The 24,381-nt window shown below is 45.2% G+C and overlaps 1 protein-coding gene across 1 annotated transcript in view; it reads left to right on the plus strand.

Moving 5' to 3' along the window:
* thsd7ba (thrombospondin, type I, domain containing 7Ba) overlaps positions 1–24,381 on the plus strand; it is a 976,108-nt gene that overhangs the window by 745,114 nt on the left and 206,613 nt on the right. The gene's annotated exons all lie outside the window — the stretch shown is intronic.

The raw sequence follows: 24,381 nt of genomic DNA on the forward strand, positions 1-24,381 counted from the left end.
AAATTAAAACCAATGTATCTACTATCTCAGCAGCAACATCTTTTAAGACCCCAGAATGAAATCCATCAGGACTTGGTGACTTGCCAGCTTTTAATTCTAATAATTTTCTCAGTGCCCTTTCCCTGGTGATTGTAATTGTTTTAAGTTCCTTCCTTTCTTTCACCTCCTGATTCATGATTATTTCTGGGCTGTTATTTGCATCCTGAAGACAGATGCAGAATATCTGTTCAATTCATCCCCCATTCCCTTATTATCCATTATTAACTCCCCATTCTCCCTCTCTAGAGGACCAACACTCACTTAACTTACTCTTTTCCTTTTTAAATACCTGAAGAAACTCTTACATCTGTTTTTATCTTTCTAGCTAGCTTTCTCTCTTGCTCTAATTTCTCCCTCCTTATTCATCTTTTAGTCATTCTTTGCTGATCTTTATATTCCGTTTAATCTTCTGACCTGCTACTGCTCTTGAGTTTCTGTTCATAGTCTTGTGAAAGGCTACTAGCCCAGTCACATCAGGGTGACATCTCATTATATCCATCGATGCCAATGAGTCTGGACCATGATTAGTTCACCAGGGCCTTTGGTACCACCGAGAAAAGAGTGTGAGAAGTTGTCATAATTATGGTGCATAAGATTAAGGGATTCTCTAGTTTTGGGTTCTATGTTGTTCATTGCAGCTTATTTAGTAGGATGTAAGTGCAGGTGGGCAACAAATTTGATCAAAAAATAATTAAGCTGACAAGAAAATAATGGGCCATAACTTCCTTGGAGTGGCAATCAGAAACGAATTGCCACTCCGTGTCCAATTACTTACGGGAAATTTATTCCATGCCTGTTTCGTGCAACCTTCTGACTCTGGCCGGCTGAGATCCAGGCAGCGCAGATATCTCCGAAACCCAGCATTGCAGTCCAGCAGAGTCGGATCGAAGAACGTGCCCCCGTTTATACGGCATCGGCTGCTGTAAACCGGGTAAATTTAAAGCTCCTATTGAAATTGATAAGCCAGGCAGAAAGTAAGTCTCGAAGGTAAGTGAATAGGATTCAGGTGTTGTGGGGGATTCGGAGGCCAGGTGGGGGTGGTGGGGGGTTCAGACATTTTAGGGGTGTTGGTCAGGGGCTCAGACATCGGGGGTGGCGGACAGAGTCGGTAATCATGGGGGTTGGGGGTGTCAGACATCAAGGGGGTGAGGGGGTTAAATCGGGGTGGCAGGAGGTTGCACATTGGGTGAGGTGGGGGGGATTCGGACATCAGACGGCTTGGACATCGTGATGGGGTTGGACATCGGGAGCAGGGGCGGGGTCGGACATCAGGGGGACTTCAGAGGTCAGGGAGTGGTCCAGTTGGTTGGGAGGGGGACACAGCCTGTTGGGGCGGGAGGCGGGGGGGGGGAGAAGTGACTGTCCAGTCACGTTGGGTAGGAGGGGTCGGGTCGTCAGTGTTGGGGGGTCAGGTCGGGGGAAAGTTGGTCCTGCAGAAGTTGAGGAGGTTGGACCGGGGTGGTGGAGGTAGGGTCAAGTCAATGGGGTGAGGAATATCATGTGGTGGGGCAGTTGGGGGTGTGGGGGAGACCCCTGGGGGGGTCAGGGGTTTTGGGGAGAGACCCCTGGGAGTTCGGGGGTGTGGGGGGAGACCAGTGCGGTGTCTGGGGTGTGAGGGGAGTCCCTTGGGGGGCAGCCAGTGTGTTTCTTTATAATAGTTACCCAGAAGTTAGAAGAGGTTTTAATTCTTCTAACTTTTTCTGAGTAACTATTTGTGTAACATAGCTGGTACCTTCCGAACATGCAGGGCAGGGCAATTGCCCAGAGGAACTTTGCACTTCTGGGCAATTGCCATGCAAAACCTTACGTTTGAAGTTCCAGGAGGGGGTTCCCCAGCGCATTTTTGGGGGTACCCCCTCCCCCCCTCCCCCACAATCCGACACCGGAGAGCTTGGAAGTTACAGCCCAATGTTTCTTTAGAGACTGCTAAATACACACATTATTCATTACTGCTCTTGTGTGAGCTTTGTCAGATAGTGGCGATGCTCATGCTGCTAATTAGGGCAGCTTTTTCTCACTTGTGTAAGTTTTTTTACAATCATCTTTATCGCTTGTTTTGCTCTGTTTGCCCTGTGATTGCTAAACCAAAATCCTTAAATACTGTAAACTGAAATGGGCTTTCTAAACTTGGGTGTGGTTTGTGGGGAAGGAAAGAGTTATAGGCTATAACAAGGAGTCAATGCAACACAATGGCAGAAAAATAAATAAAGACCTGAACCTGTAAGGATAACCATACTTCTGTATTATTCACAAACTGACAGGCTGATTTGTTTCTCAGTTAACTAAAGGTGGGAAGTAACTTGTCACTGTGTATCTGTTAAGTAGAATGTCCTTTAGCTTCATTTGAAGTCCAGTTTAGGACTGCATCAATGTCAGAAAAGGATTCAAATTTAATTTTAGTCGCCATGATTTTTATCGTTCAGGTCAAAGCTGTGAAAAAAATGTAATTGTTTTCAGATTGCCACGCCTGCAGATAAATTCAGTAATCCTGAACTCCCAGCATTGAACTAAGCTGAACTGATAGTTTCACATTGGTAGTGCTACAAAATGAATTCTCTGACCACACTCCCTTTAAGAATAGCTCAACACTGGACACGATGAATTTCTCCTATGACCTATGCTGTAGGGATTATCATTTGCATGGATTAAATAATCAATGGTATTTAAAACAGAACTTGAGAAAAGGAGCCTCTTATTTTTAAACCAATGAAAGAATCTGAATCACAAATGACTAAACCTCAGCTCCTAAAGCCTCGTTTAAGTAATTTTAAAATTTCTATCATGGGATGTGGGCGTCACTGTCAAGGCCAGCATTTGTTTTCCAACCTTAACTGCTCTTGAGAAGGTGGTGGTGAGCCGCTTTCTTGAACCGCTGAAGTCCATCTGGCGCAGGTACACTCAACACTGCTGCAGGGAAGGGAGTTCCAGGATTTTGATTCCACGACAGTGAAGGAACAGCAATATAGTTCTAAGTTGGAATGTTGTGTGGCTTGGAGGGGAACTTTCAGGTGGTGGTGTTCTCATGCCTCTGCTGCCCTTCCTGTTCTAGATGGTAGCAGTCATGTCCTTCTAGGTGGTAGAGGTCATAGGTTTGGAAGGTGCTGTTGAAGAAGCCTTTTTGAGCTGCGTCGAGTGAGTGGGGTGCCAATCAAGTGGACTGCTTTATCCTGGATGGTGCTGAGCTTCTTGAGTGTTGTTGGAATCACGCTCATCCAGGCAAGTGAAGTGTATTCCATCACACAACAAAAACAGAATTACCTGGAAAAACTCAGCAGGTCTGGCAGCATCAGCAGAGAAGAAAAGAGTTGACGTTTCAAGTCCTCATGACCCTTGTCATGAGGACTCGAAACGTCAACTCTTTTCTTCTGCGCCGATGCTGCCAGACCTGCTGAGTTTTTCCAGGTAATTCTGTTTTTGTTTTGGATTTCCAGCATCCGCAGTTTTTTGTTTTTATCTCTGTATTCCATTACACTCCTGACTTGCATCTTGTAGATGGTGGACAGGTTTTGGGGAGTCAGGAGGTGAGTTACTCGTTGCAGAATTCCCAGCCTCTGACCTGTTCTTGTAGTCACAGTATTTATATGGCTAGTCCAGTTTAGTTTCTGGTCAATGGTAACAGGAAGAATGTTGATAGTGGGGGATTCAGAGATGGTAATACCACTGAATGTCAAGGGGAGATGATTGGATTGTCTCTTGTTGGAGATGGTCATTGCCTGGCACTTGTGCGATGTGAATGTTACTTGCCCCTGATCAGCCCAAGCCTGAATGTTGTCCATGTCTTGCTGTGTATGGACACAGACTCTTCAGTATCTGAGGGGTTGTGAATGGTACTGAACATTGAGCAATCATCAGTGAACATCCCTACCTCTGACACTTCTGTAACTTAATGATCAATGCAAAATGAAATCTTTATGGAGTTTGTGAAACTTAAAGCTATTTGTAATTAAAAATTAAAACACCAATTAGGTAAACAAAATTTAATGGCATGATAAACTCAAATATCTGAATTATTGGTTTCTGTCAACTCAATGATCATTTTAACATTTGCACCGAGTTTATAGCACAGAAACAGGCTGTTCAGTCCAAATCATCCATGCTGGCATTTATGCAACACATTAGCCTCCTCCCAGCCCTCTTCATCCAACCCTGTCAAGATAACCTTCTATTCCTTTTTAATTCATGTGCTTATCTAGCTTCCTTTTAAACGCATCAATGTTTTTTACCTCAACTAGTGCATGTGGTAGTGAGTTCCACATTCTTACCACTCTTTGGGTAGAGGTTCATCCTAAATTCCTTAATGGATTTATTAGTGACTACCTTTATTTATGACTTCCAGCTTTAGACTCCTTTACAAGTGGAAACATTTTCTCTACTGCATCATATGTTGGAATATTATTGGTATGGCTGAAAATGTTAAACAAAATTCATTTTGGAGTTAGATTCTATGTTATGACCTCAAGGGAGATCAATAACTATTAAAAAGAAATATGAATCCCAGTCATTAATTGAAAGAACTGCACCACAAAGATTCATGTTTTAAACAAAAATGTTTCCTGTACAAGAATTAAACAAAGGAAGTATTACTAACTTCACACTGTATTTCATAAACCCTCATGAGTTAAACTTGAAAACCTTAACAGATCACTTCTTACTCTGTTTTAATTCCCTGCAAGAGTCCCCCTATACTTTCCAGAATCTTGAGGGTTGCTTCATTTTCCCTGAGACCAAACCAAAGTGTGCCACAACTCTTGGGAATTCACCTTGATTTTCCTCAGTTTCCCAGCCTGGCACTTAGACTTCCAGAGCTCACTCTTTCTGCGAGGTTTCCACTGCTGATCTCTTGCACTAGCTTTACCAAGCAGACCTGACAATTTGAATTCCTGATGAATTTGGAATTTTCATTCCAAGCATGGACCCCCTCAATTTCTGCTTAATGACTCCAACTGGTTCCTAATCACCTCTAGGCTCTTTGTTCTGTCTAGCAGACACACAATATTGCCTTCTTGCAGCCTTCAAACCTGACAGACTGCTCCTGTGAGAAAAACACACAGAAAAAGCCAAAACAAGAGACGACCTCCCTGCAATCTAATCCCATGACATTGTCCCAGGCAGAGATTTCAACTAATTAACTTCATTACTAAACATGTCCTTTGATCTGAAAAATATATGGACACTTTAAGATCTTCTGTTTTTTATCCATTGGTTCCAAACCTCTTTGATTTGGGATCCACATGAATAAATCCCTTATAAAACAACTGTGGACATCTGGTCTCTACTGAGACTCAGAAAAGGGTTTGCTTAATATTTTCACACTTCCACCTCTTACCACTTTAAGTAAACATGGCCTATCCTTTGAATGGTGATTATCTTTGGGATTTTAACCAGATTCTCAAACCCAGGTTTTTCAGTTACATTTAAAATTTCAATTCCCAAAACTAAAAGTTATATTCCTAAAGCATATGAATTGTGAAATTACATATTCATAATATCTAGTGCTAATTGGCAGACAATCACTATAAAACCTCAGATGAAACATGCGTCATTCAGCTCTTACACTTCCCATTACTTTGTGTGAAAGCTGTTTTTTTAAAGTCAAGAGAATCAAAAACAGCAATAAAAATTGATTAATTTTCTAAATTAAAAAAACATAATCTCTTGCATGGCTTTAATTCATAGTACACACATTCTTCTTGTCCATTATTGTCTAATTAATAGATGTCTATGTTAATTATCATTACATCAAAATTAAAACATGTGTATGATTTCACTTCTGAATGGAGCTAGTTCCTCAACCCAGTCTAACCTAAGTGACACATTCTCAAAGCATTGCAGTTGGTATTGTTTAAGGTAAAAAAAGATGTAACTGCAACATTTTCCTCTAAGAGGTACTTAATGAATTATTCAGTAGCTATTATGACTATGGAAATCAAAACACAGGCATACAATGCTGGTGAAACTGGCAGGAAAACTAATAAGTTGTTTGTAGAAATGGCTACTCCTCAGGAACTGAAGTGAAATTTATAAGAATGAATCTTAATTTTAATGCACAGAAAATTTCTTGGATTATTAGTCATTGATTATCAGTCACGTTTAAAATTTTCACAACTTTCACTATTAATAGGATAGTTGAATTGGTGCAATAAATAATTTCATTGTCAATGTAGTAGACAAGTAGCAAAATTAATAGCTAAGACAAAAATAAAACACTGCACATGCTGGAACACTGAAATTAAAACAGAAAATGCTAGAAGGACTCAGCATTTGTGGAGAGAGAAACAGTGTTCACATTTCAGACCAATGACCTTCCATCAGAATGGATTGCTAACTGGCTGCAAGCCAGAAAGCAGAGAGTAGTGGTAAAGGGTAACTATTCAGAGTGGAAGAAGGTGGAATGTGGGACCCTATAAGAATCAGTGCTGGGACCACTATTGTTCACAACCTATATTAACAAATTAGACTTTTGAATCAAAAATACATTTTCTAAATTTGTGGATGATACCAAATTGGTAGGAATAGTCAATACTGAGGAGGATTAATGAACAGACATATAATTGGCAACTGAATTTGAACACAGATAAGTGTATAGTAGCACATTTTGGTAAGAAAAATAAGGAGATCGCATATTATTTAGAAAGCAAAATATAAATGTAAAAGAGGTGCTTAGGGACCTGGGAGTACAAATAGACAAATCACTATAAGGTTATAAGGTCATTAAAAATAAAACTAAACAAGCAATAGGGTTTATTAAGGCATAGAATTGAAAAATAGAGAAATTATGCTTAACTTGGATCAAACCATGATTAGGCCACAGCTGGAGTATTGTGTGCAGTACTGTGTACAATATGGTCACCATATTGGAGGCATTGGAGAGGAGGCAAAAAATTATTCCTAAGGATTACACCACAAATGCCAGATTATACATATCAGTAAAGGGCGAATAGGCTGGGTCTCTTTGCATTTGCAAGGAGAAGGCTCAAGGGTGATCCCTGGGATCACATGCACCTCCTCTCCACGGCTGTGATCAAGATCAGCAGACCTCTGAGTGGGACAGTCCTCTATCACATCCCCCCGCCCTATCCGAGATCAGCCCCTTCTCCCACACCTGTGACCCGCCCCACCCCAGGTGCAGACCGACCTTGCTGTGCAACCTTTACGATGCAGCTCCCAGTCTGACTGGAAGTTGTGGAGCCAGTCAGTGATGACCTGCGCACACTCCAACATTTAGTTAGATCATGGATGATCTGTATCTCAAATACATTTACCCACCTTAACTCCATACCCTTTGAGTGGCGTGGATGTGGGATGGAGTCGGACTTACCGACCCTGGAAGCAGTACAGATGTGGGTAACACATCTCAGGCACAGCGTAAAAGGAGAGCCCGTAAGGAGTTCCCGCTGTGAGGCAGGAAGTGGATGGAAGTGCTGCTGGTCCTGGGAGGAGACGTCAATCAGAAGTCAGGTTAGTACTAACAGTAATAACTGTTGAACTGGTTGATGACACTAGAAGAGATAGTCCATCATAGACTTTACATAGTAAAATGTGGAGACTACTGCTTCCCAGAGTGAAGAAACAGTATAAACTGGGGAATAAGAATGCTGGTCTGAACTGGTCTTGTATACCTTAAAATGGAGCACCAGTAAAAACTGGGAAATAAGAGTACTGGTTTAAACTATTTTTTCCTTCTGGGTTGTAACTCACCTTATAATGAAGGAGCATACTTTACAAAGGTAAGGCTGGAAAAGCTTCACAGACACAGCCAATACAGAATAGCAGCTGATGATGCCAAGATGCTGTTATCATCATAGCTGTGGCTTGTGAAGCTTTTCTAGCCTTACCTTTATAAAGTATGCTCCTTAATTACAAGGTGAATTACAAGCAGCAATCTCCACATTTTACAATGAAAAGTCCATGGTGGGCCACCTCAGATTACCATAATGCTGTAGGGGATAACAGGTACACACCACATGCAGAACCTTTGCCCTTCCACCTATCCTCTTTCTAGCGATCTCTCAGGACGCAGCCGTGCAATTTAGCCTTGCAATTTATCCTCACAGCTGCACGCTGTCATGGCAGAACAGTGTGACTCAGGGAAACAGGCCAGCAGGATCACTTGTGTTCGGGAGCGCAACATGCCATCTTTGGAGTGACAGGAACAGATGCCAGAATACCCTGCATTCGTGTTACACCATTTTCACCCCCTCCCCCAACATCAGGCATTGCTGAACTAAAGAGTATATGTAAGCAGACATAAATTGTGTATGAGGCTAATTAAAGCATGGTGCTGTGGTGCCTCGATCACTGATGGACTCACAGTTGTTTCATTTCATATCACTTTGTTAATATTACAATTAAGCACAAAGCAAATATACATTGTTGTGATATGATAACAGGCGCTTTTACAGGGGCTTATGGCCAGAATTTTTCCCGTGTCAGGCAGGCTTGGCAGGAGCGGGCAGCAGCAGTCGCAGAGCCAACCGCTGCCCGCCATCAGCACCAGGCTGCCATTTTACGCGGGTGGGCCAATTAAGGCCCGCCCAGCGTAATACGCAAGTGGTAGTGCTGTGTGGGCAGAGGAAGGAGGGAGAGTCGGGGCCAGCGCTCTTTCGCGCACTTCAATCTCCCTGAGGCATGGAGTTGCCTGTGTCACATGAGATGGGACATGTTTTTATTTTTCATATAAAATTTTTATTTAAGTAGTAAAATCTTCAGGAAACACCATCCTGTTCATGGATGAGGTTTCCTAAAAAACGTGAAGGCCACTTGGCCTTTTTGCCTGCCCGCCAACCTTGAGATTGGATGGGCAGCGTAAACAATGACATGAATTAATTTGTTAATGGCCTGAATAGACCTGCCAGTTAACGCCGGGCACGCAGCTGACTCTGGCGCGCGCTCACCACTTCTGTGAGTACTCGCTCGAACAAAACATCACAACACGTCATCGCGCGTCATTTTACGTGCCAGCATGTCGGACACCAACTGAAAAATCCTGTCCAATGTGTAAGTTGTCCACCATTGGCACAATAGCCAATGCAGGCAAAGCCTGACATGCAATGCGGGTGGTACAACTTCATACACACAGCAGAAGTTTTCCAGCTTTTAAAGCTGTATTCAAGGCAGTAGGCACCAGAGGACCCTAGAAATGCCAGCGCAGATAGCAAAGGCTAAAACAAGTGGTTCAATGTCATGAGAAGCCACAAGCAAAAGCAAAACAGGTACTGCATTCTAACCATCCAAGAGCGCATACCAAACAGTGTAAAGACAAGATTCACGAATGGTCTGGCCTAGCTGTACGGTCAAATGATGAGGATGACCATACCATCAATGCACAAATTGAGCCAGCATTCAGCATGGTGAACACCAAAGAATGCATTGGCATAGTGGTAGAAACAGAAGCCTTAGTCACCATCCAGATCTTATGCCCACAGTTGAAGGGTAAGCATAACCTATTTGCAAAACTGGATATCGATGCAGGTGCAAACTTCCATTTCATACACTGAAATGTATGTACTCACAGAAGTGGCAAGTGATGATTCAGTCAACCACTACCAAACTTACCATGTACAATGGCTCAGAATCTATCCCTGGGTTTCATTACACTCCAGTGTTGCCACAAAAACTCACCCTGGTCACTACAGATGTTTTATATTGTTGACACCATGGGTTCAGTGACAGCAGGGAGCTGTCCTTGGTCACCATCCATAGTATCATCAAGTCAAAGACAAGGACCACAGACCACAAGGAGCAGCATCTAGAAACTCTGTGCTCACACTGGAGCAAGGTCACCTAACTCTGCAACGCAAATCATCAGCCAACAGGCTACAAGACAGTGTTTCAACCGAATATGTTTACCCATTCCAAACTTGCAAACTTCATGGGCAGAATTTTCAGGGTGACGTGTGGGAGGTGGGCCCCACACATCAGCATTTAAAATGGCACGCAGTGACGTCAGGCGAGCGTCCCGACATCGCCGCACGCCATCGCAATATTTAGCTGGGCGGGCGCATGATGAAGTACGATGCGCGCCCGCCATTAATTAACGGGCTTGTTAAGGCCCTTAACTCGGCAATCGACACAGATTTTGAGGCGCCCGTGCGATCTTTGGCTCGGGGCATGGGTGCAATGGGCAGGCGGGTAAGTGACATTTTAACAAAACTCATCCATGGGCGGGATAAGAGGGCTCAGTGGGCTTGTCAATGTATTATGTGAAGTATTTATTGCAGAAAGTTTTTTAAACTTGTCTGTGTGATCTGTAGCAGTTCAGAATGAATTCCAGCAGCTTTCTCTGTACTTTGAAACTTCAGCTCAGCAATCTGCAGAAAGTAATCATTATCGGGCCTGTAGCTTTCCGGAGGCCTCCATTTAGCCTGGGCATGGGTTCTGACATCTCCACTGGAGGCAGCTCCTCTGAGGAGGAAGGGAGGGATAGAATAAGGAGGAGACCAGGACTGGACAATCAGCCTCCAGAGGAGCCACCTTTGGGAGGACAGGTGCAGGCCAAGAGGTTGTCCAAGGTGGAAGGGGCTGCAGAAGTCGCCACTATCCTGCTGCCAGGGTATACAGGCGGCGAAGCAGCTACCTCAATATATCTGAGGTACAGTGCCGAAGGAGGCTCCGACTGTCAAGGGAGACAGTACACCACATCTGTCAGATAATTGGCCCTGAGATCTCTCCTAATTGTGTGGGTGGACACCCCATGCCAGCGGCTCTGAAGGTCACAGTTGCCCTCCACTTGTATGCCTCTGGCTCCTTCCAGGGCTCAGTCCAAATATCCAGGGTGATCTTTGCAATGACTCCCAATCAGCTGTCCACACTTGTGTCAAGCAGGTCACAGACACTCTGTTCAGGTGTGCATTCACCTTCGTCCACTTCCGTTGGGACCAGGCAAGCCAGATACAGTGAGCCAGAGGCTTCGCGGCCATTGCTGGCTTCCCCCGCGTCCAGGGTGCGATAGACTGTACACATGTGGCCATCAAGGCGCCAGCAGGTGAGCCCAGTGCCTTCGTCAACAGGAAGGGCTTCCACTCCATGAACGTGCAGATAGTGTGTGATCACAGGATGCAGATTCTACAAATTTGTGCAAGATACCCAGGCAGCTCCCACGACGCCTACATCCTCAGACACTCCCAGGTGCCAGGGCTCTTCAGTGCTCTGGCTCGGCTGGATGGATGGCTGCTGGGTGACAAAGGCTATCCCCTCAGAAGGTGGCTCATGACGCCTCTCTGCCATCCAAGAACAGAAGCTGAGGAGCGCTACCATAGGAGCCATGGCTCCACAAGGGTTGTGGTGGAGAGAGCCATCGGTCTTCTCAAGATGCACTTCCGATGCCTGGACCGCTCAAGGGGTGCACTTCAGTACCCCCCCCCAGATCGTGTCTCTCTGATAGTGGTAGCATGCTACGCTCTGCACAATCTTGCGCTGGAAAGGGGGGATGCAGTTGACGATGAAGACCTTGACGCAGTGGATGCAGCTGCACACGATGAATCCAGCAGTGGCTCAGAGGATGAGGAAGCACAGGGCAATGATGAGGGGCAGCACGCCGACCCGCTACTACACCAAGGAGTCAGGGACACCCGGGACACTTTAATCCAACAAACCTTCATCTAGCTCCACACACATCGATCAGCAGTACCAGCATTGCCTGGCGCTTCCACACGTGGCACTTAGGTGCTACATCTTCCATCTCATCAGCTGCAACTAAGGGCTTAGTACATAAACATCAATGTCTACTCAAACACTCATGGTAAATATGTGAAAAAGAAAAATGCAGCACAAAGGAGCTATCCTCAGCCATGGTACGTGTATGGATTTTATTTCCATCCATCCATCATATGGTGTAACAAAATAAAATCAAAACATTGTTCCAACGTTAAAAAATATAAATTACCTAATCTAGGACCAACAGAAAAGCACCACTGACATACCCGTGGAGTGCCTAACGTGCCTTATGCTTTCGTTTGTGGGTGCTTCGTCTGGGTGCTGCCCCATCGCTCAGAGTGGCTTGTGAGACAGCCTGCTGACTCTGCTGTCCTGTTGGCCTCGATGACCTTGGCGGACGTCCTCTGGCCTGTGGAGCCTGCGCTGGCCCCGCCTGGGAGGGAGTGGTCAGTCCCACATCTGGCACCTCCCCAGTTGTCGCAGCCTCAACGGATGCAACAGTCACTGGCAGAGGGGTGGAGGAGCTGCTGCCCTCATCCGGAGCGCCCTGAGAGGAGCTCGCAGAGACGACAGGCAGCTGCTGCACCAATGTGAGGTTGCTTTGGACCTCCCTGCTCACCGCAGATGGATGGGCACCGAGCTGGGAAAGTTGGTGCCCAGAACATCTCCCATATTGCCAATGACCACCTGTGGCCATTAGCGCTGTGAGGGCTTGCAGGTCCGAGCGTAACCCTATCAGAAGCTGATCAATCTGTTGGAAGCCCCTCTCCATGATAGTCGCCAATCTCTCCATGGAGGAAGTCTGACGCTCTGCCATGAGGTTCATGCCATCACTGACACTCTGCCTGGATTCCTCCACCATGGAGATCAAGTGAAGCACACTCTCAAGCAACACTGCCAGATGCTCCCGCGCACCCGGCCGCTTTTCCTGCAGCTGCTGCGTGGCGGACAACTCCTCCGGCAGCTGGCACCATTGGCACTCTCTGTCTGTGCCATCTCCTCCAGTGATTTTGAAGTGCCCTCTCCACTGTGCCCTGGGACACTAGCCGATGTTTCCCACTGATGTGGTAGTTGCTGCGCTGGTGCCTGCCTCGCTGAAATGGCGTGACGTTCATGACAATTGACACCCCTTAGGTGTGGATGGGGGCATCTGGACGCCCTCATTGCGGCCATGCTCTGGTGATGCTGAAATTAACAACAAGGGACAGTGCATCAGTTAGTGTTCAGTCGGTAATACAATTCATCCCTTCCTCCCCATGCTCATAATGCGCTCAACCTTCAAGAACCTAAGAAGACGAACGTTAGTTGGGTGCTAAATAGTCAGGAGGAGGCCCAAATATTACAGGCGGATACAGACAGGCTGGTCAGATGGCCTAAGGAATGCCACATGGAATGTTATGTGGATAAGTGTGAGGTTATGCACTTGGGCAGGACAAACAAGGTATGGGAATACAGGAGAAATGGTAGGACCGTGGAAAGTATGGACGATTACAGGGACCTTGCTGGGCATTTGGACAGGTCTGTTAAGGTAGTGGAACAGGAACATAAGGCGTTTAACAAGGTAAAAGCCATACTTGCCTTTATTAGCCAAGGAATAGAATGTAGGAAAAGGGAGGTCATTTTGCAAGTGCAGAAAACGCTGCCGAGGCCACAGCTACACGTCTGCGTTCAGTTGTGACCTGCACTTCATGGGAGGGATGGGATTGGAGTGGAGAGAGTGCAGAGGTTCCTGACCTGGATGCATGCTGGCCTGGAGAGTTGGAGTTATGAGGAAACATTGCATACACTGGTGACATTTGCCGTGGAGCACAGGAGATTGACGGGTCACATTATTGACCTTCATACCATTATGAGGGGCATAGAACGGGTGGACAGAAGGTACCATTTCCCCTTGGCGCAGGGATGACTAATGTGGTGGCATTTATTTAAGGTAAGGGGCATGAGGTTGACAGGTGAGGTGATGAGGACCTTTTGGACAGAGTAATGTGGGACGCACTGGCTGAAAAGGTGGTGGAGGCACAAACCCTCCTAAGATGCAATAAGTATTTGGATGTGCAGCAGCGATGCCATGGCATGTTAGGCCATGGGGATAGTGGTCAGAAATGGGATAAGGTGATTTTGGAAGGTGCTAGAGATGCGCATCCTCAAAGGGCCAAGGGACCTTTATGTATGACCCACATGTCTGACTCTATCAGCCTGTGAATAAGCAGTGTTGCTGCATTAATGATTGCAGCAACCATCAGTGCTTTGGATGGTGGGAAGACAGAGCGGATGGGTCCGTGGGCCTCAAATACCTGGTCGCTGCACCCCAGCCTCGTCGCCACCTGTGGGCCTGGGCCCATGGCAGGTTTCCAACTCCAGGGCCTGCTCTTCAAAACGGCTCAGGATGAGAAGCTGGGCCTGGCCACCACCAGTGCCCGAACACTCATATATGTTGTGTGCATTTTTCTCCTGCAGAACAGAGAACACCATTTCTTCGGGCTGATCACTCATGTACTCTGCACGCGCACACCGCACTCCAACCACAGTGAGGCCTCCAGCGCCTACTGCCCACGATACTGGTGATCGGTCACCAAAAGATAGTATGGCTGCTCCCAACCCCCCTTCCCTCCCCCAAAGGCCACCTTGGACACATTCTGCGTCCATCACTTTCAATAACACACGGGTCTTAGCGCCCATGACAAGGAGGCGCAACAAGGTGTGGCGCCGAGGGCACCAGATGGATCTTGGCCACGACACCTTGAGGCTCCCCTTCCACCATCTCATCACCATGAATAAGACTTTTGTTGGAATTATGAGTATGTGCCTAGCTGCCTCTCCTGCAGGCTGCCCCCAGACTACTCAAGTGCAACGAAGACCAACACATGGGAGAGAACCCATCTTCTAATTAATCACTAAGGCTGATGTAAGCATGCTGACTATCTGCTTGACCACCCAGCGTGCGCCAAATGCCCAACATGAGTCAATGCAGTAACGACACTAAGACATGGGGGGGGCCCTCAAAGGCTAAGGCTACCTGCTGGGTTAAATGGCCAAGGCCAACATGGTACTCACCCTTCCAGAGCGCAACAGATCATTGAAGCGCTTGCAACACTGGATCCACGTTCGGCGCACCACATTCAGGGAACTGACCACCTCCGCCACCTCCTCCCAGGCACGCTTTGTCACATGTGGGGCCCTTCTCCTCTCACCTTGGGGAAACAGGACCTCTTGCCGTGCTGCCACCTCCTCGAGAAGGGCAGCAAGGCAGTCATCAGATAAGCGAGGGGCACATTGGCCTCCCCTGCTGGCCTACCCTGCAGCCTGCCCTGTTCCTGACCCACACCCTGCAGCCTGCCCTCCTCCTCTGGCCTTCCCTCTATGACAGCCTGCTGTGCAGACCCCCTGCGGTACGACCTGCAGCTGGCCATTGGTGATCAGCCTAAAGGAGGCTGCCTGGCCTTTTTTTATACAGACTGCCAGGCCCCCATTGGATCTGGTGGTCTGTACACGCCTGCAACAATTTAAAAAGTCCCGCTCTCCATGGGAGTGTGAAATGAGCTGGGCGGGCCTTAATTGGCCTGCCCGTGCAAAATGGCAGCACGGCCCGCGTTAGCTTCAGCTCCGCTCGCCCACCGAACGGAAATTTCAGCCCCATACTGCGAAATCAATGCGGAATTGCAATTTAGCAGACAAATGCAGGCAACACTCCCCAGTCATCACTCATCAATACTGCCAGGGGTATGTGATGCATTACTTGAAAAACAAAGGAAACTGAAAGATGCCCATGACCGACATGAATTACCCAACCTGAACATCAGACAGAAAGTTCGAGTACAACACCCAACTGATGGCACCTGCGATCTAGCAGAAATCATCAGCATTTGCCCAGAACCAAGATCTTAGTAATTGCAAACACCAAATGGCATGGTAGTACATTGAAAGATGCAACAGATGCCAAATCAGAACAATGCCACAACCAGCAACACCGAATAAACCTATTACAAACATAAAACAATGTAAAACACATTCAAAAAACACCCCTAACCAGCCTTCTGAAAATTTACAGCAGCCTCCAGCAAAGATCACCATGACTAAAGCTGATGGTAAAACAAACTGACAACACATTTCAGAGACTTGTAAATTTATTGTTCTGTGTTAAAATACATTCAGAAACAATGCTATTTTGTTTTGTTGTCATGTAAATTGTTCAATTCTTTAAGGATAAACCTTTAGTTAGAAAAAAAGAGGGATGTTGTGATATGATGACGTGCACCTTTAAGGGAACGTATCGTAAACTACTGTCAATCATTACGTAACCCCACAGGATGTGATGTAATAGTTCCATGACTTGTAGTCAATTGGTAAGCAGCAGTGTTCGAGATCAGATATGTGCCTCACAGCCCCCCAGAGAACATTAGCTGTATATAGTCTTACCTGCAAATAAAGAACTCGCATTATTATTTCACAAATCTTTGTGTATGATAGGTACATTTACATCGAAGAGAAGAAAAACATAATGCACATTATTATTGTCAAAAATATTGTGGTCTGCTTTTGTACACTAATGCCCTCAATGCGAATGTTTGCAGAATAAATGAGGCTCTCACCATTGGCACTGAAGACTGCATGCTGAAATCCATCTTTCATTGATGCCATCAGGGGCAAGGGTGTGCCCATGCATGTCAGGCAGTGGAAGGCTGTTCCCTTCTCCAGACCTTCGATAAGGTAGTAGTGGGTTGTGGATTGAGATGCGTCCTGCAGCATTTCTTGTGCATCAATGATTGCCTTTAAGGAAGGATCAATGATCAGACTCAATGATCAAATCCAGTTTCTCAGGTGCACTTCAACCATGAGTGATGTTTCGAAGGCAGTCACCTGAGTGTTACACAGTGCCTCAAGTGGATTTCCTACATGTCAAAATGCCATGAATGCTCCAGGGAAGCCTGTTTGTGTGGGTTCTCCACTATATTTGAAGCCCTTGTCTTCAAGGTGGTAGAGAGAGTAGACTCACAGGGAGCCGAGGTGTTTGGCAGCAACCCTGCCACTGGACACCGGTGATGGCTGGATAACGTGGAAGACAGTAGCAAGAATGACGAACGCACATGTGGCATCGCCTTGCACAATGTGTAGTCGCTGCAGTACTGTTAGCACATACAATCATATCTGAAGGTCATGTCTCTAATGCCATGCTTCACACTGGCACTCTTGGCATAGTGGGCATGGTTTGACTAGGTACAAGATGGTGTTTTCTCCTGCTCATTGCCAGCCTCTAACATATTTGTGGAACAGTTCAGCTTGTGAAGGTCTTCTTAAGGTGTATTTGTGGACTATGTTGAAACCAAGGGTTATGATGGTCATGGTTTCAGTTAAGTTGATGGCTCTGATTTCCAGTATGTGCTGTTGGTTTTCTGTCTTGTTGATAATGGGTATTTCCCTGAAGAAGTGTGGTTTCCATGGTAAAGGTTAACTATTTGGAAGTTGCTCACCAGGAACTGACTGATATACTTGGTGACATTTCAAAAGCCTATGAGAATCTGCTCTAAATTAATAGGCCTCTGGTGATGGCCCCCTCCAGTAAAGAATCTACCTTGGGTACATGGGCGTGCCCCTCAGGTGATCTCCCATTGCTGCCCTCTTCCTTCTCCTCCGGGTAATTTCCATTTCCTGAACAGCGGCATCCAATGCCATCTCCCCAACTTCCTCATCGTCCGCCCCCTCAGGTGTCATAACTGTAGGGATGGCTTCTGCCTGCTCTGTTTGTAGGCCCCTGCACTATGCCATGGTGAACATGATGACTATTCTGGAGACCCTTGCAGGGGAATACTGTAGAACTTCTCCAGAATGGCCAAGGCACCTAAAGGACATCTTCAAGATGCAATAACCAGCTCTATCATGTTCTAGGTCAGCATGTGGCTGTTGCTGTAGTGCTTTTCAGGCTCTGTGAGTGGCCATGTAAAGGGGGGTCATCAGCTACCTCCTTAAGAGGTGCCCCATGATCCCCAGGAGCAAACCATGGACTTGTGTTTGGTGCCTGAAATAGCTGAGGCAAGTTCACATTCCTCAGCATAAAAGAATCATGGCAGCTTCCAGGTTACTGCATGCACAGATGTGCAGGTAAATCTTGATGTGGTCACACAGCGCCTGCACATTCAGAGAGTGGAAGGATTTCTTGTTTATCAAGCTCTCCGGTTGGTGACTTGGTGCCCTTATGGCAATATGAGTGCGGTCGATGACTCCCTGTATATGAGAGAAGCCTGCTATTTCTGCAAACCCCCCGGCCCTCTGTGTCTGCGAAGCCATATCCATTGGGAAGTTTATGTGCTCCCCTACATGGGCAAAGAGGGCACTAGTGACTGCTTTGATTTGTCTGTGGACAGCTGCTTATGAAATGCCGCAGAGGTCTACAGCTGACCCCTGGAAAGAGTTGGTGGCATAAAAATTTAGAGCCACTGTGACCTTAAATGCAACTGGCAGGGCATAGGGATTTATAGACTATGGTGCCAGATCTTGCTGCACCAGGACACATATCTCAGTAACCAATTCCTCGGTTAATCTGAACTGCCTTCTGCACTGGTTTTCTTTCATATCCAGATATGACCTCTGCAGCAGTATACCCTTACCTTGGGATAAAGCCTTATTGTCCTCCTCCTCCTGCCTGGTGCACACTGCTCTACTTCCAGCTCCTGGCTTTGTCCCCTCCCTCTGGACAGATATTGCTCCCACCCACATGCCTCGACGGCGTGAATATATGATGGTGTCATTCCCATTTTGCAGCTTCTTTGGCAAGATGTGCACTCACCCTCTTATCTGGCACTCTCTCCTTCCTTCCACATGGATGCCCAAGCCATAGGCCCCACCCTCCAACTCCCTACGTTTGGAATGGGTGAACTTCTGTGGCACTTTGTGAAACCTTTTGTGCTCTCCAAAAGGGTACCTGACCTCCCCAACAACCTTCCACTAGTTTTACCACACTTGCACAAAGTTGTAGTTTACATGATTTGGTTTCTGGAAATGCCAATGATGAAAATTGCTTCAGCTCGCAATTCGGCTGCCGTTTTTGTGACATCACGTGCGCAAAATCTGCCCTGCCACCGTGCCCTCCCACCCACCCCCCACCCCGCCGGTGAAAAAGATTTGTGCCAGATATGAGGTCGGAACTTCTGGATTCGGTAAGGCGGAGAGTTGTTCTGATTCCCCAACAACCCGAGCCTGCAGCTCAGCAAAGATGTATCGGTCTCACTGGAGATGCAGAAGAGAATGATATTAGCACTTTAGGAGTTAAATTGGAGGTAGGACTGAGACCGATAGATTTTTGTTAGAAAGTGTATGAAGAGATGTGGAGCTGAGGAAGTTAGAGTTGAGATACAAATCAACTAGGAACTAAATGAATGCCAGAGCAGGCTAAAGAGCCTGAATGGCCTTCTTCTTGCCCTATGTTCCTGTGAGGAGGAATAGAGTAATTCACATGTACCAATGTTCCTATGCTACTTGTGCATTTTGGACTAACAGGACAAATTTCAGATTCCGAACTATTTCTTTCTCACTGTATTTGCCTTATCAGCCCAGTAATCTTTATCTGCATTAATGAATGCTATTATTGCTAGTTCCTTATTTGGAGGGAGGAACTCTTGGAAGGAGAAGAGGAGCATCCTTAGGAACCAACTCTAGCCACTGTGACTACAACTTAACTTTAATACATGCACCCCTGCTTTGAATAGGCCTGCCATCCAGCCCACCTGGCTTACCAGAAGTTGCATACATCATTTGGTTGATCAGATGCTCTCCTGAAGCAAGCAATCAATGAAAATGAAGTTTGATCGTCAAAATGGTATTTGCAATATCTTGGGGGCTTTCTGTGTGCCCCGCCCCTATTGGCCCAATTTGCAAACACAGTTAAAATTGGGCTTAACGCTAGATTGTAAATCTGGTTATGTGCAATTTCCAAATTAGTTTAATATTAACATCATTACCGTGTACTTTTTGAATTTGTACAACTTTACAATCTGTAAGATTTTTGCATTGGTACTAAACTGAATATTTTAAATCAGAGTTGATTGGTAGGCATTTTCCACAATGAATGTCAACATTTTCTTAGAAGCTATCCTTTGACATGGACACAGAGCCAAATGCCAGATCCATAAGTGAAGAAAACTAGAGTTGATAACAGTTCTCTTCCTGTAATTTTATTTTTGGCAGTAAGATGGACAGCTAGCTGAGCGTGAATGTCACCTCACTCGGTTTTTGGCTGTGCTGATTTCTGAAAGATTAGGATTCTCTTTCCCAATCCAATTGCTGTCATATGAAATGTGTCAGAAGATACTTCAGTTTTAGTCCATCTACAGGCAATAGTTTTTAGTTTCTCACTGCCTTACATAACAAAGATATTTAAACCTGGGGTTAAATTCCAAAAACGAGATCAGAAAAATCTGTAAGAACATGAAGGCTTGCAACAATGGGACTGCAAGACTGAAGCTGAAGTTGTTTTTCTTAATAGCACCTCAATACCAAGATGTGATACTGCCTTGAAACTCATACTAGAGGGTGATACTGGTTCTAATATGTAGAATTAAAGTGATTTGTTCCCCTTTACTGTGTTCGGTTCACTGACAGAAGGAATCCTTGTTGATGGACGAGGTACTTACTAAGATCATTGACAAGAACATCATCATTTACCTGCCTGGAAATGATTATTCCTGAAATATCAAAGGAGATTCACTGGAATGCTGCGAAGACTGTACACCGAGGTTGAGTTTCCCACCTATTTCCATTATTTTTAATGTATTCCACCGATCATTTATCTATACCTTTTATGCCCTTTTAGTCTTATTTCACCCCACCCCCATTACAGCTATCTGTACCTTGCTTGTCCTGCTATCCATTCTTAATTAGCACATTCTTTTAGATAATATCACCACCTTCAACACCTCTTTGTTCTTTTGTCCGTGACATCTTTTGGTTATCTCCTTCTATCACTGCTTGCTTGTCCCAACAACCACCCGCCCCCCCACCTTCTCTCTCTCTCTCTCTTTCTCTCTCTCTCTCTCTCTTCCCTCCCCCCCCCCCCACCCCCCACCCCCACCCCCCCTTAAACCAGCTTATATTTCACCCCTCTCCTATTTTTACTTAGTTCTGTAGAAGGGTCATGAGGACTCGAAACGTCAACTGTACTCTTCTCCGCCGATGCTGCCAGACCTGCTGAGTTTTTCCAGGTAATTTTTATTTTTTGTTTTGAGTTGTTTTCTTACTGATCCAAAGAAAAACAGCAAAAAATGCTTATATTTGTTCTGATATCTAAAATCATGGAGTGTAGAAGTCATTGTCATTAACAGAATTAGGCCAGAAATGACTGGGCAGATGTGCCATTGGCATTACGTGGTATTGTTTGTTAAAAGTCCAGCAATTTATGGAATAAAAGAGATACATCACAAGTTCCGATCCTCCACAAATTGCTGGATGATTTGGCTTGCTCTGCCCTCAGCCTCGCCAAAGCCAATAAAAAACTTCTCTTTGCATGAGGGTCCCAGTTGGACTTAATGGTGATCGATTTACACCATTGTTATGAATTATTCCTCCTGCAGCCAGTTAGGGCTGGTAAGGATCGTAGAGGATCCTGGCAATGGCATGATTTATAGTCCTGACATGACACTCATATTTGGAGATATACGCAATGGATACAGAAAGATTTCCTGCCATTTTCTGTGTTGAATGATTATTATTAAGCAGAACTATCATAGTATGAGGCAACATGCAATATTATTTTAATTGCTGCTTTCCCTCAATAAATACAAAGGCTGGGGTTTTTGGTTGCTGCAATAGCCAGCCTATTCTCATCTGTCCATTAAAGTGAATGGTCAGAAGGTCATGGACTAGCAAATGCAGAAATGGAAAAATAGGTCAAAAAATGTAATTTCTCTGGTTTTCTAAAGAGAAACTGTGACACACAAAGCTCTCAGTATTCTGCTAATGCCCTGAAAGGGTGACCAACGATTTTGAAAAGGGAATGTATTGACAGGTAACTGATTAATACTCTCCCTGTGCTTCATTCATTATCTCAGCTTCAAGTGGAAACTCTGTGAAATGCTTTGATCAATCACTGACATCCATTCAAACTCTGGGTAAAGGTAAACTTTTAGATGAGCAAATTACCTTTCACAAAGTTTATCAGCAAATCATGGCCACAGGCATGCTGGGAGTTCTACCAGAAACCCAAAATTGTCAATCATGGAAGTTCTGCAGAAAAAATAATTTCAAAAATAGCTCTTGAAATGTGTCTCTCTCTTGAGTGCATTACCCAAGTGTATATTATACAATAGTAAACCTGCATTCAAAGTAGAATGCCTTGAAATGTAAGCACATGTTAAAAATAAACTGTTAAAACTACAATGAAGCCAGATAGGATTCTTCAAAATGACAGAAATTATGTGGGCTGAATTTTTGAGGCATGAAGGGAGTGGCCTGGGAGGCAGGGTGGGGGTGGGAAGAAAATCAGGAGGGAGGGTGGATAGGTGACGCACCAGTCAGCTTCCCGCCACCATGGCATTCTGCCAGCAGCAGGGAAGGTGGAGAATGATCCTCATATCCAGAAGCCAATTGTGCCACTTAAGTGGCCAATTAAGGGCCTCTTCCTGCTGCTGATGACATTTTACCAGCCGCATGGTTGGGGGTCGCTCCACCGTGTGGAAAGACCACCTAGTAAACCCTAGTGGGCACCTTCTTGATCTACTGGAGGCTCACAATGCTATCAGTAGTCTGTTCCAGGACTTTAACATGGTGATGGGGTGGCAGTGGAGCAGCCATTGCCTTCCCTCCACGGTCCTTGGGTACCTGCTTAGGAGGTCCCCTCCCCTTGAGCCCACAGGGAGGTCCCACCCCCACAACACCTTCTCAAGGGCAGCAACAACAGTTACAGGATTTGCCAGCAACACCCACATCTTGAAAATTAAAAAAAAAACCAAAGGGAATTGATTTTTAATTTAAATTTGACAGTGAACAAAGTTGCTGCCATCAAGGTACAGGCGAAACCTAATGAGATGTACTTCCAATATCATCCATCAAAGGTACTGAAAACTATAAACAAATACTAAGCTTATATCATAACTAAATATCTTTTAAAAAATGCATATAGTGTCCAAACACATCAGAAATGACTGCAGAATTCCAAGGTGAAGAGGGATCTAGGTGTTCTAGTGCATGAGTCACAAAAAGTTAGTATGCACGTACAGCATATAATCACAAAGGCTCGTTGAATGCTATCCTTTATTACAAGAGGAATTGAGCATAAAAGTAAGGATGTTATGCTTCAGTTATACAGGGCATTGGTGAGACCACACCTCGAACACTGTGCAGTTTTGGTCTTCCTTTTTAAGGAAGGATGTAAGTGCATTGGAGGTGGTTCAGAAGAGGTTTACTAGACTAATACCTTGGAATGAGCAGACGGTCATGAGGATACATTGGACAAGCTGGGCTTGTTTCCACTGAAGTTTAGAAGAGTGAGGGGTGACTTGATTGAAGTATATAAAATCCTGAATGGCCTTGTGGGTGAGTCCAGAATTAGGGGGCGCTGTTTTAAAATTAGGGGTCGCCCCAATAGAACAGAGATGAGGGGAAATTTTTTTTTCTCAGAGGGTTGTGCGACTTTGGAACTCTGCCTCAGAAGTTGGTGGGAGCAGGGTCATTAAATATTTTTAAGGCAGAGGTAGATAGATAGTTAGGCAAGGGAATCAATGGTTATCAGGGCTAGATGGGACCGTGGAACTCAAAACACAAACAGATCGGCTATGATCTTTTGAATAGCAGAGCAGGCTCGAGGGGCGGAATAGCCTACTTTTGCTCCTATTTTGTATGTCTGTAAATGACTGAATAAAAACTATGACTGACATAAATTATTGTTCCTCAATGTGAAGTGTTTGTAGCTTAACACACGGGGGTTAAAAAAGCTGATTGTTAGGTATATTTTTTCTGAAAATTTCAAAAGTTGCAGGATTTTTAAGCACATGCTTGTTTTCTTGAATTCTGAAATTACTCAAAATCATTAAAGTCTAGAAATACGAAAACAGGCTCACATTATGCACACCGGTCCCTGTGGCCCTGGGCAGCATGTTGAATTTGTAGAGCTAACCTTGTAAAAATACAATCAAGGTATATTCCCATTCAGGGCAAACAAATCCAGAGCTCCCTGAATAATGGAAGAGATAGAGATTAAGACGAAGCAAAAAAGGGGGCTTATGTCAGATGCCAGGTGGATAGTACAATTGAGAACCAGGCCAAATATAGAAAGTTCGGAGGAGAATTGACAAAGCAAATAAGAGAAGCAAAGAGAGAGCATAAAAAGAGACAGACAGCAACATAAAAGGGACTCCAAAAGTCTTCTGTAGGCGTATAAATAGTAAAACGGTGGTCAGGGAAGGAGCGGGGCTGATTAGGGACCTAAAAGGGAATTTTATGCATGGAGGCAGGTGCAATGGCTGAGATACTAAATGAACACTTTGCATCTGTCTTTACCAAGGAAGAAGATACTGCCCAACCATGGCAAAAGAGGAGATAATTCAGGCATGCGAAGTGTCTAAAATAGATAAGGTGGAGGTATTCAAAAGGCTGTTTGCACTTAAAATTCATAAGACACCAGGACCATGAGATTCATTCAAAGACACTGAAGGAAGTGAGAGTGGAAATTGCAGAGGCACTGACTATAATTTTTCAGACTTC

Source organism: Cetorhinus maximus, chromosome 11, assembly GCF_964194155.1.
Source record: "Cetorhinus maximus chromosome 11, sCetMax3.hap1.1, whole genome shotgun sequence".
NCBI lineage: Eukaryota > Metazoa > Chordata > Chondrichthyes > Lamniformes > Cetorhinidae > Cetorhinus > Cetorhinus maximus.